Source organism: Symsagittifera roscoffensis, unplaced genomic scaffold (genome assembly GCF_963678635.1).
Source record: "Symsagittifera roscoffensis unplaced genomic scaffold, txSymRosc1.1 SCAFFOLD_61, whole genome shotgun sequence".
NCBI classification, from domain to species: Eukaryota; Metazoa; Xenacoelomorpha; order Acoela; family Convolutidae; genus Symsagittifera; species Symsagittifera roscoffensis.
The window spans coordinates 209,620-224,286 of NW_026971315.1; positions in this window are offsets into that span (position 1 = coordinate 209,620).

Consider the following 14,667-nt stretch of genomic DNA (forward strand, 5'->3'; position numbering starts at 1 on the left):
CTCATGTTTTATAAAAAAAATTTTGGAAAGCCCTTACACCCCTACCAAAGGGTAGAAATGGTTAAATAAGGCAATTTTACGCTGTTCTAGAAGAATAGGGAAGGCTAAAGGCACCAGAAAACCTTGATCGAGCCGAAATTAGGCTAGCGATAAGACTCTTCACCGTTAGCGTGAATTGTCAAATAAGAGGCTTAACTTCAATCCGGAAGGGTCAAGGGAAGGACCACATACCCTTCCTAGTTGACACAAACAGCATAATAGCATCGGAGAACGTATCCGGAGGGGTATAGGTTGAAAATCAAGGAAGCCTCCGAAAAGCTATTTTTACAAAACCGGAGGGGTCCCAATCCGGAGGGGTGCAAATTTTTCCTAATCCCGAGGGGTCCTGTTTTCACAAAACCGGAGGGGTCTCAATCCGGAGGGGTCTCAATTTTGTCAATCCGGAGGGGTACTAATTTTGCCAATCCGGAGGGGTACTGTTTTTTGTCAACCCGGAGGGGTATTATTTTTGTTTAAGGACTTAGGTAAACAGAAGAAAAGATAATAGTGAGAGGTATTAGGTTATTAAGAGACAGGCTAGGAACCAGTGACTGCACTGGTAACTTGCCTTTCAAAAAGAAGACCAGATCAAAACAAAGCAGGTCCAAACTCGGATATTCGCGACACTAAGTCTAAAATACAAAAGAGTGTGTAACTCATTGGTGTGGATTGAAATCCAAAACGTTTTTGAGAAAAGTGACTGCCCTGAGGATTTTAGTAGGTCTAGCTCGGGCAGTCCGAAGGCAGATAGGTAACAGGAGACTTGATGGGTGCAATAGACGCCCACTTGAGAAAATTACTGCCTTCAAGTTTTGTCTGTTTGGTGCAGCACCAAGCAGGGAAAGCTCTTTCTTTAAAATACCAGTTCGACTATTGTACTGCGACCGACTAAAAATACAATACACATACGTTTTTCATAGAAATTTTCTTATTTTGTTATTTCTGGTTTTAATTCAAAAACTTGTGCTTTATTGGGTAGTGAGTACACTATCTTTTAAATTGACTGATATCATCATACATTGCTAGTTCTCAAATCGTACGACTAATAATCGATATTTGTGATAAAATGTATATACGCCGTACCGTGATAACATACAATGATTCGTAGTCACCGTTTACTAAAAACTTTCGGATCTTATTGTGTTGTTGTAATATTATTATTAGTCAGATCAAAAGGACACTAGCAATCGAATTGAGTGTATAGGCAGTAAGAAGTGATAAATTGAAAATGAGTCTAGACAAGTCAAGGATACCTAAACTAGGTGATAGCTCCAGGAAATTCATACCTGAAAAGCAAAGAAAAGAAGAAAAGCATCACACTAACCCGGGCCAACAAAGGGGAGACGGTTTCAGGCAGAATGGTTGAAACCAGGAGTCAAAAGTCCTCAAATGAGCGAAAAACTATGCTAGAAGTGGAGGTTCATCCGGACCAGGCCACGACCGAGAACCGGGAAAAACATGGATCGGAGGGGAGAGGAAACAGAAGACTGGCGAGTGAATCTACTCCGGTAGAACAAGGCCAAGATTTTGCCACTTCCACCGGAATATTGGACCGAGAGGAGATGTCGGAACTGTCCGATATCTCTACTGAAATTGTGGCAACTAGAAGGTCTCCCACAGACAACACTATGATGGCAGGCGTGACGGAGAAACAGGCGACGTCCTCATCGTTTTCAGAAAGAGTGAAGAACACTTTAGGAAACATCTTTCCATTCACCATGGGAGTGGGTACAGGAGATGAAGGTGAATCCCAGGAGGAAGAAGAGGACGATTATGAGCAAGTTGTTTTTGGATCTCGGGTCAGCCTCAATAGTTCGACCCAGGAGAATGAGCCATACACCGACAGAGAGACTGGAACCATGGACAAATTTGGTGTGATGAGGACGATAAGCAAAGACACAAACACATCAGGCCAGTCAAGAGACTTTGTGAGTATGACAAATTCGGAAACGCGAACTGGGGAGAATAGAAACATAGGGCTAAGCAACGCATCGGCGGATCCAGAGATGGATAATGAAAAGACGTCGAGGCAGATAATGAAAGCCCGAATCTCGACCAGTACCAAGTTACCTGGGATCGACAGGGTGACACCGCCACTTGTGACGCCAGTAGTAGAAAATAGAGCATCATTTGAAGAAGCCTTGAACAACATAGTGGGCAGTATAGGAGAGCAAAATGAACAGATGTCCATAAGAATGAATGAACTAGAGAGAGCAGTCTACATTGAAAGAGAAAGTCTGCGGGGAGAAATAAACCGCAATAGACAAGAAGTTGGTAGAAGCGAAAAACGCTTGAAGGAAAGAACGGATGAACACATAGCGAAGAACTTGTAGCGAATGACAAAAGAAGCGGAACAGAGAGAGTTACGCTTAAGAGACGACATGGAGAAGTTGAGAGTTCAGCAAGAGCAGTCTCTTGGGACTCTTGACACGAAGATAGATGCGATGATGGAGAGGCGAACTCAGGCTATCATTGGACAGGCTACTAGGCAACAAGAGTGGACCAAGAGAAGGGGAACCGAACTCGGGAGGTCCCAGCAGGGAGCCGAGGGTGAACTTCAATGACCAACAGAATAGAGGAAGGACATATGGATCCACTAGAGGTAGGGGCAGTTCAGCAGGCTATGCCACAGGGGATAATAGAACATGGGGCCCACACTTCAAACATGGGGCCCACACTAATAGAACAGGAAGTTCAACTGGCAATAGACAGACTTCAAACGAGCGACCGACGCAAGGCACACATGCGACTGGGAGGGGTGATTCCAGGAACAGGAGTCATGCAAACCCAGGGATGAGTCATGCGAGCCAAGGAAGAAACAATCCCGGCGATTCGGATAGAAGGGATATACCAAATACAGAACCCTTATCAGGGGGCGAAGATACTCAGGCGGGGAATTCAAGAGATGCCACAGCAATGTCCACAGCCTTTGAACCCCTAAACAGGTCTTTGGAGACATTCCTGACGAGGTTATCTAGAACCAATGAACGCAGTGAAAAGTCCAGAAGAGTCTTTAAGAAACCAAGATGCTACAAGGACGACTCTGATGGCTGCATTGATACCTGGATAGAGGTGATGAAACTGCATTTTGAAGAAGAAGACCTGTCAGAAAGGCAAGAGTGCAGTGCGCTCACCAGTAACCTGAAAGGGACAGCCCTAATCAATGTGATGACCAAAAAGCAATACCAGCGGGACACGGCTGAGAAAATCTTTGAAATCTTGTTAAATCGTTTTTGGCCCAGGGGTGCAGGGACACCAAGCAACGATGCGCTTCGAGAAAAGGAGGCAACGAGAAAATGAGACGATAGACAAGTTTCTAGACGATTTGGAGATGCTTAGAAGGTGTACGTAGCCAACCGGACGAGTCGAACAGGAGGATGAACCTGGCGGTAGCCTCAAAATTCATCGATGGTGTGAAGAATGATGAACTTCGTACAATGTTGGCAACACCTTACACACCACTATCAACCAATGCGCCAAAACCAGAGGAGTTGAGGCTCAAGTCAAAAGAAAATTTTTTACTGAAACCTCCATCAAAATCTGGATATTACAAGAACAATTATGGCAATTTTAACAACGTACCAGCAAACCAAGGGAACAACTGGTACAAACCAAGGGATGATATGGACAAGAGGCGCTCTTGTGCAAATTGCAGTTGGACGGACCATCATGTGTCAGCATGTCCAACTTACAAACAGTGCATGAAAGCAATAGGCTTCAGCCTCGAGGACGAAGATGCGTCAGAAGTCGACCATGAAGATTTCATGAGAGGAGTAATTGCAAAAATTTGGCCCGAGGTGTTTCTTTTGCAACCTGGAAGATCATTTCAAATCAGATTGTCCGCAATTGTGGAATGCTGTAGCGGACATCAAGCATCCAAGGCACGAGGAAGCTTTATCGGAAGTGAAAGCCAGCAAGGCTCGTCTATTGAGTGAAGCGGAGGCGCGCAGAAAAGAAAAACCGCAAGAGCTGGCAACGAAGAAAATGCAAGCGGTAACAGAGGAGACTGTGAACCGGAACCGGTGACTGAGGCGGACGACTTCAAGATTGATTATAGGGCAGCGGCAAGGGATGCTCTAAATAGAATGCAGCAGGAACTGGTAACGAAAGAGATCGAGCAAAAAGTGAAGCTCGAATTGGAAAATGAGAAACTACAGGAGAAGCTGAACACCTTCGAGGCAACAGAAGTCAAAAAAACAAAGGCGCCAAGTAGTTTGAGCATGAAATTTAATGTGATCTCCGGGCAGAGGTTCGGAATGGTGCCACAAGGAAGCAAAATACAGTCAATAATCTCGAGAGCGGGGCACCAGGCAATCAGAAATCTGAGTGAACCTTCAGAGTTCACCTTGATGCATTTGGACACATATGCAGACTATCTGAGGCAAGTGGAGCCACGCACTGAGTCAAGAGCTGTGCGAGCACTACTAATAACAGGTGGCCCTCGCATAAAGAAGCTTCACGGGCGCTACGTGGAAGTCTATGGACCGTATCAAGTGATGCTGAACGTAGATGGAATCAGTTTCTACACCAGGACATATGTGACAACAGACAGTGACCAGATAGGACAGATCTATCTAGGTGAAGAAGAACTCGAAGTCCGCAGGATAGGCTTTGACGCCATGATGGAGCAAGACGCAGTGCACATTGGATACGAAGCAGATGTGACTGCACATCTGCTCGACACCAACGGAAAGAAAATCGGAGTCACAGGGCTTCTGGACACAGGAGCGGTAGTCAGTGTGATGCCGACAAAGACTTGGGAAACAATGGGCTTCACGAGGGAAGATCTAACTCCGACGAATCTTCGATTGGCTGCAGCCACTTGAGGAGCAATTTACGTAGCCGGAAGAACACTACATGGGAGGACGGGATCTTTGGATGAGCTTCCTGGTGGTAGAGAATTTGGACGACGCCGACCAATTCATCTTGGGCAGAGATTTTGCCAGGAATTTTGACGTGATGATTGACTTGAACAACGGTCTAATAAGGATTAGGAACCCGGATCGGAAGTATGTTAAGAAACCAATTAATAGAATAATAACAGACGTGAACAAGGTACCAATTTTTTTAGACAGAAAATCAAAACTACAGCCTGGACAAGCTGTAGTAGCAATTTTTAGAACGAGAAATTTGAATTCGTTAAGTGATAGTAAACAGGTTTGTTTAGTACCGAATCCAAATAGTCAGAGTTCGGTGATTTTAGGCCGGAGCTTCTCGATAACGCGAAACGGACTGTGTGTCAGTGTGTTATTGAACACACTGGACACCACGGTTTCAATCCAGCGTGGAAAGAAGCTTGGTTACGCCTTGCCAATGAAGCCGACTATGAGGAGACACAAAACTTGTCGAAATATAGTGTGAGAGACTCTCCTTATCATGCCAATAAAGATAAAATTTTTAAAAGGATTAATGAATTAAAATCTATTCATAAAGTGTTTTTAATGAAATCCGATACGGACGACGGCTTATTGAGCTGCTCAATTTTTCCGGAACGCCCCTCGTCATATGAACTAGAGTCTGACAAACCGGTTTTGCCAGAGATAGAACACTTAAAAGGGAAAATAGGCGAGGGAGATTTTGAATCACTTCGGGAGGTTTTAAATCGGAACGCGGATGTAATTTCAAGACATAAGGCGGACATCGGTTGCTGTAACTTCGTCGAACACGAAATTGAACTTGAGTAAGGCGCCGTTCCCCATAGGGAAGGTGCAAGTCGAATGACGCCACATAAATCGGAAGCGTGCCGAGTGGAAATAGAAATGTTGCTCGAATACGACATGATAGAACCCTCAAAATCGCCATGGGCTTGCGGGGTAGTAATGGCGAAAAAGAAAGGTGGCAGCTTAGGTTTTGTTTTGACTTTCGCTACTTGAACGCTTTAACGATAAAAGATACGTACCCGATACCGCGAATAAACGAGAGCCTCACTAACTTGGTGATGCCAAGTTTTTCACCACATTGGACTTGGGTTCTGCCTTCTGGCAGGTCCCTCTGCGGAAGAAGGATAGGGAAAAGACCGGATTCGCGTGTAAATTGGGGTTGTACCAGTAGAAGAGGATGCCCTTCGGCTTGTGCAACGCAACGGCCACTTTTCAAAGACTGATGGCTCAGGCTTTGACCAGAGTGACAAAGTAGTATGGGAATCTTGTGATGTGTTACGTGGATGACGTAGACATAGCAACATTGACCCTGGAGGATCACATTGATCGGCTCGATGAGGTCTTTGGATGCATGAAACGAGCAGGCTTGAAATGCAAACCATCGAAATGTAAAATCCTTAGGGATTCGATCAAGTACCTAGGAAGAATGGTGGACAGGCATGGTGTGAGGCCGGACCCGGAAGCAGTAGAAGCTGTGTGGACATGGAAGGCTCCCAGAACGGACACAGAGCTCATGAGCTTCCTAGGGTTTGCCAACTTATGCCGTGAGTTCATAAAAGGATATGCAGACAAGGTGTATCCGATGCAGAAGCTGATGCGCAACAAAGGGAAAAAGTTCGAATGGAGCGATGAAGCTCAAACGGCCTTTGAGAACATAAAGCGGGAACTGTGCGAGGGAACTAGGCACGCCTACTGAGAAGGGCATGTATGTTCTTGACACAGACGCATCAGTTGTAGCCATCTCGGGAATACTGCATCAGGAGCAGGAATGGAATGGGAGAACCGTTCTCCGTCCCATTGCATATGGCAGTAAGGTGTTGAGTGACACTGAGATGAAATATGGTGCACCAAGAGAAGAAATGTTTGCAGTAGTGACATTTGTGGAAAAGTACTGCGCATACTTGGGGAGCGCTCCCTGTAAGTTACGCGTGGACGTTATCCTGGTTGAAGACATACTCGATGGATCAGAGTTATATAGGAAGGTGGATAGTGAGATTAGATGGCTACCACATGATAATCGAGCACAGGATGCGTGACAAACACCAGAATGCTGACAGCCTCAGCAAGAAATTTGAGTTCTTTGAAATATTGGAACAGAAGCAAGCCAATCAGGCGGAAATAAAGGAAGGATTCTCGTTTCTGGACAAAAAAACTTATGAAGCGCTTCCCTTAACGAGATGGTTGGATAAGTCCAGACATTCGATTCCAGGACACCCTGAATAACCTGTAGAGAAAGCAGCCGATATAAAGATCATATCCAAAAAGGAACCGGTGCCCTTGGATCTGTTGCTGCGCTCGAACCTGGTCCAGCAGGAACTCTCTCGCATGAACATTAACAGCCTCTCATTATTGGATAAAATGGTGCAGGTCACACCGCAAGTGATGCGGATGCTGGGTGGATTGTTAGAGAGGGAAAATACCAGAGATGACCCCGAGTGGGCAGCAGCAGTGGCATCACTGACGGTCAGTGAGAAAGTGAAGATCATACAGTCCAGGCGACAACACAAAGAGAACGAGAGGGATTGTAGGACAATAGTTCAGCAACTAGTATCCTCAATACCACACGAGGTTTCAACCAGTACTTCTTACGGACGGAAAGAACAGGGGAACGATGCACAAAAGAAGAAAACCGTTACCTTTGTGGACCAGGATAAAGAAGGTGAAAAGGTTGTCCGGGGAGACGAACGGTGAGAAGAGCCGGCGAGTTCAAGATCAACACCCGGGACAAGGAAGTTTGTCCGGGGAGTCTGATGTAGATGAAAAAGTTCCTGATGAGATGCAGGACCTGGAGAACAAAGTTTTATCCGGGGAGTTCAGATGGATGCGAAGAAAGCACAGAACTGACCCAGGAGATGGTGTAGACTCAGTCACAGACTCTTCAACAGATGACAATTCTCGAAACTCAGGAATTGACACCTACTCAGACAGGAACTCATGCTCGGGATCGGAACTGTCAGAACTAGCGATCCACACACTACTAGTAGAAACTCGAGCAAGGGGACTGGATAGAGAGGTAAACCAGGACCCTGACAGTGGTTGCTACCTCATACCAGGTGAAAGAATCTTTAATAACGCAGCGGATGATCTGGAAACTTAGCGGTATCGAAACGTTCGATGAGTCTGCTGCCAAAAAAAGACGTAGTCAGGACTGATCTTCAGCCATTCGAACAGGAAACACAGCCATTGGCAAAGATTTGGTGCGTTAAGATGGAAGAAGATACGCATCAGCCCAATGAGCTGAATAGTCAGATGAGGGTCATGAAGACGTACTTGAAGGCGAGATACAGACTCTCGGATCTACTAAGAGCGCAGAGAAATGACCGCATGACAAGCAACCTGAAAAGGTGGATCGACATTGGTTCTCCGGACAAAGAAGACCTCGAGGAAGACAGTTACCGCATTCTGCGACAGTATTTTATGCCGAAAGAGGGAAGATTATACTTGAACAAGGATGGGATTGTGGCTTGCAAGAGAAGAGATGAAGACAAAGTCCTATACAAGTATAACGCGATAGTGTTGCCGCAACTCTATCAGACAGAACTCTTATTCAGGTCGCATGATCAGATGGGCCATCAGGAGATCGACAAAGTATATCAGAGGAGCCTGAAGCGCTTTGAGTGGCCTAGAATGAAAAAGGCATGCGAAAAGTTGGTAACAGCATGTCTGTCATGCCAGAAGTTCAAGGATCCAAGGAAATTGCGATTTCGCTTACAATCGACCGCGTCGTCTGAATTCAACGAGGTGGTGCAGGTAAATCACCAAAAAATATGCATGACAGACAGTGGTTAAAATCAAGTCTTGGTCATGATAGATCACTTCACGAAATATGCAGAGGCCGTGCCCTGCATAACCGCCTCAGCGGAAGAGACGTGCGACCAACTGATCAATACGTGGATAGCGAGACATGGTTGTCCGATAAAGTTTCAATCGGATAACGGAACAGCTTTCGTGGGAGAACTTACAAAAGAGCTAATGCGACGTTCGCAGGTGGCTCAAGCTCACTCCACGACATACCATCCTCAGACGTATGGCTTAGTGGAAAGGCAAAATAGAACGTTAGTGTCGATGCTGAGGGTATATTGTTCCAGGTACATGACCGATTGGGACAGATATCTTCCACAGGTGGTGGGAGCTTACAATAGCACGCAACATTCCACCACCGGAGTTAGCCCACATATGATGCTAACCGGGCACGACAAGTCTTTGCCCTTGACTTTCTTCTACCCAGAGTATGAGGGTAAGAAGACGTCACCACAAGTCTATGTAAGGGATGTAATAAGACGTCAGCAGGAGTTAAACGACTTATGTAGACAAAATACTCAGCAGGCACAGGCAAGGCAGAGGAAAAGATTTGACAAGAAAGCAGCTGGTGCAAAAGCTTATTCGGTGGGGTACTACGTATGGGTATTTCAGAACGTCATACCACCGAAAGGAACGAAAAAGCTCCTAAAAAAGTGGAGGGGACCCTTCATGATTACGGAGGTGCACCAGGAGGGACGCTTCTATAGACTGAGTACTGGCCGAGCCGCTCATTACGAAAATATTAAGCGACACAATCCATCGACAGAAGACTGGTGTATACCTGCAGACATGGAAGAAGGAGATTGGATCTGTTGCTGCGCTCGAACCTGGTCCAGCAGGAACTCTCTCGCATGAACATTAACAGCCTCTCATTATTGGATAAAATGGTGCAGGTCACACCGCAAGTGATGCGGATGCTGGGTGGATTGTTAGAGAGGGAAAATACCAGAGATGACCCCGAGTGGGCAGCAGCAGTGGCATCACTGACGGTCAGTGAGAAGGTGAAGATCATACAGTCCAGGCGACAACACAAAGAGAACGAGAGGGATTGTAGGACAATAGTTCAGCAACTAGTATCCTCAATACCACACGAGGTTTCAACCAGTACTTCTTACGGACGGAAAGAACAGGGGAACGATGCACAAAAGAAGAAAACCGTTACCTTTGTGGACCAGGATAAAGAAGGTGAAAAGGTTGTCCGGGGAGACGAACGGTGAGAAGAGCCGGCGAGTTCAAGATCAACACCCGGGACAAGGAAGTTTGTCCGGGGAGTCTGATGTAGATGAAAAAGTTCCTGATGAGATGCAGGACCTGGAGAACAAAGTTTTATCCGGGGAGTTCAGATGGATGCGAAGAAAGCACAGAACTGACCCAGGAGATGGTGTAGACTCAGTCACAGACTCTTCAACAGATGACAATTCTCGAAACTCAGGAATTGACACCTACTCAGACAGGAACTCATGCTCGGGATCGGAACTGTCAGAACTAGCGATCCACACACTACTAGTAGAAACTCGAGCAAGGGGACTGGATAGAGAGGTATACCAGGACCCTGACAGTGGTTGCTACCTCATACCAGGTGAAAGAGTCTTTAATAACGCAGCGGATGATCTGGAAACTTAGCGGTATCGAAACGTTCGATGAGTCTGCTGCCAAAAAAAGACGTAGTCAGGACTGATCTTCAGCCATTCGAACAGGAAACACAGCCATTGGCAAAGATTTAGTGCGTTAAGATGGAAGAAGATACGCATCAGCCCAATGAGCTGAATAGTCAGATGAGGGTCATGAAGACGTACTTGAAGGCGAGATACAGACTCTCGGATCTACTAAGAGCGCAGAGAAATGACCGCATGACAAGCAACCTGAAAAGGTGGATCGACATTGGTTCTCCGGACAAAGAAGACCTCGAGGAAGACAGTTACCGCATTCTGCGACAGTATTTTATGCCGAAAGAGGGAAGATTATACTTGAACAAGGATGGGATTGTGGCTTGCAAGAGAAGAGATGAAGACAAAGTCCTATACAAGTATAACGCGATAGTGTTGCCGCAACTCTATCAGACAGAACTCTTATTCAGGTCGCATGATCAGATGGGCCATCAGGAGATCGACAAAGTATATCAGAGGAGCCTGAAGCGCTTTGAGTGGCCTAGAATGAAAAAGGCATGCGAAAAGTTGGTAACAGCATGTCTGTCATGCCAGAAGTTCAAGGATCCAAGGAAATTGCGATTTCGCTTACAATCGACCGCGTCGTCTGAATTCAACGAGGTGGTGCAGGTAAATCACCAAAAAATATGCATGACAGACAGTGGTTAAAATCAAGTCTTGGTCATGATAGATCACTTCACGAAATATGCAGAGGCCGTGCCCTGCATAACCGCCTCAGCGGAAGAGACGTGCGACCAACTGATCAATACGTGGATAGCGAGACATGGTTGTCCGATAAAGTTTCAATCGGATAACGGAACAGCTTTCGTGGGAGAACTTACAAAAGAGCTAATGCGACGTTCGCAGGTGGCTCAAGCTCACTCCACGACATACCATCCTCAGACGTATGGCTTAGTGGAAAGGCAAAATAGAACGTTAGTGTCGATGCTGAGGGTATATTGTTCCAAGTACATGACCGATTGGGACAGATATCTTCCACAGGTGGTGGGAGCTTACAATAGCACGCAACATTCCACCACCGGAGTTAGCCCACATATGATGCTAACCGGGCACGACAAGTCTTTGCCCTTGACTTTCTTCTACCCAGAGTATGAGGGTAAGAAGACGTCACCACAAGTCTATGTAAGGGATGTAATAAGACGTCAGCAGGAGTTAAACGACTTATGTAGACAAAATACTCAGCAGGCACAGGCAAGGCAGAGGAAAAGATTTGACAAGAAAGCAGCTGGTGCAAAAGCTTATTCGGTGGGGTACTACGTATGGGTATTTCAGAACGTCATACCACCGAAAGGAACGAAAAAGCTCCTAAAAAAGTGGAGGGGACCCTTCATGATTACGGAGGTGCACCAGGAGGGACGCTTCTATAGACTGAGTACTGGCCGAGCCGCTCATTACGAAAATATTAAGCCACATAATCCATCGACAGAAGACTGGTATCTACCTGCAGACATGGAAGAGGGGGATTTTCTTATGATGAACCCTGCTTGTGAGGTCAACGAGAAGGGCACCAGGGAAAAGAACGATGGAAATGAAGTCATAGAGGAAGAACCAAGTACACCACTGGACCTGGATCCAAATGAGGTGATTGAAGCAGACGATGAAATTTTACCCTACGCAGAAGAGGGTTGGCAAGACCCTGAACAAAGGGAGGTTCCCAAGAACTTGGAACCGGATCTTCTGTTCACGATACAGACTCGACAGAATGACAGGACAAGACCCAGAAAAAGATATAACCCTTACGGCGACAATTTTATAGTGGACAGGATAGACCTAAAGAAGATAGGGGAAGAAGTAGTGGGTCTAGAAGAAATAACTGTGTCACAGGACATTGACAAAATCGATGATCACGACGAGGAGTGGGTCGATGACCGGTCCAAGCCCGTGGTAGAATTCGACGACGGGCAACAGCAGTCATATGAACAAGACTTGACAAATTTACGTGTCTTGGAATGGCTGAACGAAATGATGTCGGACCCAAAGGAGACCAGTATCACGATTCAAGATGTAGATCGTGGAAGCATGAAATACAGGAAAACGAACGAGAGGATATTTCCTGGGCTGCCCAGGAAGGGCGACTACTCATTCCGGCTTCCAACCTCGACTTGATATCCGGTATGCGATCGACGGGGACGTCGATGGATATTTTTGTCCTGGGAGTGGGGATAAGGTTTACCCACACTGAAAATTTATTAATAAAAAAATTAAGAGTAGCAAGAGAGGCAGGGGATTTAGAAGCAGAAACAGGCGAAGACCAAAAAAAAACCGGACATAGGGAGGGTAGTCGAGTCATATTTTAACTTAACAAATGAATATTCAAGAAGCATAATACTAACAGACAGCGATTTCATACTCACAAACAGAACATGTGCGATAGCAATCACAGCAGACATGAGTTTTAAGACAGCGTTAGCAGCGGATTTTAAGAGAGAGTATAAAAACATAGAATTCCTTCGGAAGCAAAGACCAGGAATAGGGGGCGTAGCAGCCTTGCCTCCGGCGGCGTCACAGATACCGGGAAAATACCTATGCTTCTTAGTGGCACGGGCGACGGAGAAGCGGCACGTGGACCCGGAAAACCTAGTCTTGTCCTTGACGAGATTCAGAGACTTTCTCGTGGAAAGGGAAGTGAAGGAGCTCTCGCTTCCAGTGTACGATCCGAACAGAGGACGACTGCATCCTCGGGAACTGTACGCGCTCAAACACGTAATCTTCTCTGATACTAATATACAAGTATACTTACATAAGAAATATTACTTAAGTATAGGCTGAGTTAAGGTGACATGCAAGAGGGTGTCAGACTAAAGTATGTGCAGTGTGTGATATGTGTGTTATGTTATGTTATGTGTTATGTTATTAAGACATAAGGGTAAGAAGGAGTTAGTGACCACGAACAACTGAATAACGATCTTAGGAATAGATCCAAAGTTTGTACTGTCCAATCTTAGGTCGAATTCCAAAATTTTAGAGACCGATTGATTTTGATAAATTTTAGGATCAAAATCTTTTTATCTGACTGTTTTAAATAAATTTTAACAAGAAGTTCGTGACCTCTTTTTTAGATCCTGATTGATCGTTTAATTACTCACTTGTGTCAAATCATCAAATCAAATCGAATCGAACCTGAAAGGAGAATGGATAACTTCAACTTGGATGAATTGATGGACCTGGTAGAGGCATATGTAGGACCGATGGTAGATGCGATCTATCGTCGGCTAATGGATCGAGAATTCGCTCTGGAGGACCCAGAGGTAGTCATGTTGCTGACCGCCCTGATAAACATCTTGGGGCATGACAACCGTGGGGACCGCCCCACGGAAGTTCTATTGATGGCAGCATACGGAGAGAGAGGAGTACTAGACCGCCCGAACATGAGAGTGACGAGGTGGAGAAACGGGCCTCTCTCAGGGAGTGACTTGGCGAACGAGCCTGGATTGGGAAGTTCTAGGACTTATCAACCAGGTGAGATGCCTTTGCCTTCCAAGCCCAAGCCTGGGCTGAGGAGAATGCATCAAGAGATGAACAGCGAGGCTGCCTCGTCTAGTTCACCACTGAGAATAGCTGTGCCACCAAAGAGAGCGAGACAAGAACAGGGGTTCAAACGAACCAAACCATGCAAGATCTAGATGGGATGAAAGATGAGCTGGAGAGGACCATAAAGGAGCTGGATGAAATGACTAAGACCATGCTCATTACGGAGGACGACAGAGACACGAAGAAGAGATGAGGACTACACCGAGAATACACGCTCTGATAGCAGTACCCTACGTGAGGACTGAGTTACAACTGAGGTTCGACTGGTGCATGATCGGACTGACTCGCGAGGATTGTGATTCAGAAGAAAGGAAGAGATCGAAAGAAGAAAAGGTCTTCCTGATGATGAGCATGAGGGATTTGATAATCCAAGAGGGAATGGCAGTAGCGTGCGCGAAGCGGAGAGACGCTCTCTGTTTCATTCGATTCATGATAGAGCAAATTTCAGTGCCAGCCTTGAACACTTGTGTCAAGATGCCTTACTCTTGCTAGCACTGCTGGATATACATCAAAGCAAACCAATGAGGGTGAACATAAAAGAGCCAGTAGAACTAGAACCCATGAGGAAGATAGGCGAAATCAGGATATTCTCAAACAAGGAGCTGAAGCTCATTAAGGAATCTATGGGAGCATTACCGAGAACGAGCTTGATGGTAATATGGGAACTGATGAGACCATCGTGGTGTCCTAGTCCCAAAGCTGATTCGATACTACTTGCAACACAAGATGTGAAGAGGGAAATAAATTCA